This window comes from Echinops telfairi, unplaced genomic scaffold (genome assembly GCF_000313985.2).
Source record: "Echinops telfairi isolate 266 unplaced genomic scaffold, ASM31398v2 ScPeMD7_7424;HRSCAF=8462, whole genome shotgun sequence".
Taxonomy (NCBI): Eukaryota; Metazoa; Chordata; class Mammalia; order Afrosoricida; family Tenrecidae; genus Echinops; species Echinops telfairi.
Window position 1 is genome coordinate 14,619,193 of NW_022111324.1, and position 3,523 is coordinate 14,622,715.

General features: G+C 38.8%; 1 pseudogene; it reads right to left on the bottom strand.

The window, feature by feature from the left end:
- Window positions 1–625: 625 nt before the first annotated feature.
- Window positions 626–1,306, bottom strand: LOC101639227 (annotated as a pseudogene).
- Between the last annotated feature and the right edge of the window lie 2,217 nt (window positions 1,307–3,523).

A 3,523-nucleotide genomic window follows, 5' to 3' on the forward strand; every position in this document is an offset into this window, starting at 1 on the left:
CCTTTGGTGCTTGAAACCTGGTCCCCTCGGCCCTTCATGATCACACATGTTGGTGTGCTGCTTCCGTGTGGGCTGTTGCTTCTGAGCTACATGGTTGCTTGTTTATTTTCAAGCCTTTAAGACCTCAGATGCTATAGCTCTTGATAGCAGGATGAAGAATTTTTAAAGTTAAACTTTTTTAGTTATATTGACAAATAATCCTCATGCCATACATTTCAAAGTTTTAAACATATTAAAAATGAGTGTGCAATCAATTTTAGAAATTTTTCTTCATTCTTGTTAAAGTTAATTTTTATAGCTACCAAATAGAATAAGGTGGTGACTTTAAAATTTCCAGGCAACTATTTGTCTTTGGAGGGTGGGTAAAAATTCTTTGCTCTTTTTGCTGATAGAAGTGCACTTTCATTTGTCCTCCTGACTCTACTGGGCTATACTTTTCATCCTTTGGAGATATTTATGGAAAAGACCTTCAATAGGGTCATCCTGTTCATGCAGTTATTATTAAAATATTGCTACATAAACAGTGCATCTTTATTTTTTAAAATTAGAGTGAAAGCAAACAAATAGAAATAAACATCCATAATCCTGAGGTTGTTAATATTCTGTCTTTTTTTCCTTTAATCATTTATTTAAGTGCCGACCATTCAAGATGGTTGATCTTGTTGAAGGCAGCCAAGCCCGTGGACTGTACACAGCCCTCAGAAGCAGTTCTGTGGTCCTCTAGCACAACTATGCCAACTTTATCACCGTCAACTTCACACTGTGTTTGACATTTTGAAATTTCATATAGCACTGGAATGAGCTTAGATGAGCCCCAGACCAAGCTGTTTGCTTGAATGCTTCTGATACACTCTTCTAATTTTGCTGTATCGGTCTCCTCACCTCAAGGTTTCACATCTAGTAAGATAGACTTGGCAACAAGTGCAGGCTTTGTGGTTTTTTTGACTCGTATTGTGCAAAGCCTCTTTGCTTCTTTGCTTTCCTCCTCCTCCTAAGATCCAAAGAGATCAATGTCATCATCCTCCTTACTGTCTGCAGCTTCCTTTCCTGTGGTGTCGTCCACATTAGTAGGGCCATACTTGTGCCAAACTTTCTTTACTCTCGGCAAACTGGCCTTTTCCTCTTCGTAAGACTTGAAATGTAAGGTATATGTGATACAAGTTGGCAGGTGGAGGGCCAGAGATTGCTTCAAACACTGTCCCATTTGCTTGTGACGGCACATTACCCCTCGATGGAGCTCTTGTTGGTTAGGGAATCATTGAGCACCTGGAGGCTGGAAGGGAGTTTTCAGGCTTCTGTAACCCATGGTATGGGCTGTATCAGGAGCTGGGTGGTAACAGAGAAAAGGAGGGGTGCAGCCGCTCAGGCTGAGTGCTAAGAGGTGGGACAAAAAAGGTGGGCATTATTTTTGTAAACACACAAGTCTATATGCATAGACATTTAAAATTTGGGGGGGAGTCTATTCTTATTATTTCAGAACATGTTTTATTATTAGTTTTATGAACAACTTTCTTTGTAGATGCATATATAATCTTAAATATAAGTTTATAATATATTGAGGTATAATTATTTTTAAAAATTACATGAACGTTTACAGATCATGAGTCTTACATTCAATAATTCATACACAGTTTGCTTCAACTCATCCATCACTTTTTCCAGTTTCTCTGTTTCTTGTTTCTATTCCTCCTTTCTAACTCTCTGAACGTCATCCTTGGGTAAATACTGGCCCTTTGATCTTAAATGGACTACTCTACCACAATTCCAGACCTGAAGGGTAACTAAGGACCCTAAGCGTGGGGTCCCACCTGTCACAATCTGACCAGGAAGCCTTGTCGCTTTTATCATTTTGAATATTGCTCCACATTTTTCTTCCATTCTATCCAGGACCTTCTAATGTGATCCTTTTCAGAGCAGTTGGTAGTGATAACCAAGCATTATCTAGTTTTTCATAATCTAGGGATATGGAGACTAATTTTCACATAGTCCATTAGTCCATTGGGCTCATTGTTTTTATATGTGTTTTGATTTTCATCACTTATATTTCCTTTGGATGGAGAAAGACCACTGGTTGTATGTTAGATGGCTGCTCATGAGCTTTTAAGATTCCAGTTGCTTTTCACCCAAGTACAATGTAGAACATTGTCTGTGTGAACTGTGCCAATAGACTTTGGTTTCTTCTGGACCAGTGGTTCTTAACCTGTGGATCGTGACCCCTTTAGGGGTGGAATAACCCTTTCATAGGGGTTGCCTGATTCATAATAGTAGCAAAATTACAGTTATGAAGTAGCAACTAAAATAATTTTATGGTTGGGGGGCCATCACAACATGAGGAACTGTATGAAAGGTCGTGGCATTAGGAAAGTTGAGAACCACTGCTCTAAACTATGGTGCTGATCCCCCAGGTCCAGTGACTCATTGCCACAGGAGTTTGGTTATGTCTCAAAATTATCCATAGCTTTGCCTCCTGTATGTTCCACCACATTCATGGATATATTTGCATCAAAGATAAGTACACATACACAGATATCCTCTGCAAATCTACATGGATTCATGTGCATGTTCCCATGGAGATTTTGTAATGTATGTCATCAATGAATCATTTTTATTTTATATGTTTAATTTAATTTAAACTTGTCTTTTAATACTGTTAAGCATTACATACACATCTTAGAACATTTAAAATTTATTTTCCTCAAATAATAAACAACAGAACACTTGCTAATTTTGAGGCTTTTCTTATATTTTTCCAAGTTATCTCAGGGAGTGGGGGGTGGGGTACTCACTGCTATCAAGTTGTGGCCTACTATAGCCACCCTATAGACAAGGTAGAACTGTCCCTAATGTCCAGGTAATCATTAAGCACCTGGAGGCCAGCAGGGTTCGGTGGACCTTAGTATGTACTCCCCGTCAGCATATTTCCCTACCTTGTGTGTTTCAGTCTAGATCCCCTGAAGAGTTTCCCACCCATTCTTCTCTCTCCAGCTTGGGTTTCTGAGACTGTAACTCTTTACAGGAGTAGAAAGCCTTGTCTTTCTCTGCTGAGTGGCTGGTGGTTTAGAACTATGGGCCTGGGTTAGCATAACAACTACACTACCAGTATGTCAGGCTTTTTATGTTCCCAGCAGTTGACTATAAACCTGTCTACTCCCTCATCAAGAAGGAAAATTACTATTTTTAAAATCTTTATTGATTTGATAGACAAAGAGCAATCTCATTGTTTTATTGGTGATGAGTGATGTTAACTGAATATTTTAATATATATATTGGCTTTGCATTTCTTCTTTGGTAAATTATCCACGCTTATCAAGTGCTCATTTCTACAATGTAGACAGATGAGATTAACCATTTAATTCTATCTTGAAGTGCAGAGGTACAAACTCAAATTCTGAAAGTAATTATCAACTTCTTCAAGAATTGTCATTTGAACAAGCACAGGGACAAGGGAACAACAAGTGATCCAAAATCAATGTCAAGGAGGGTGCAGGAGGCCTTGCAGGGCTGGATCAAGGGCAATGTAACC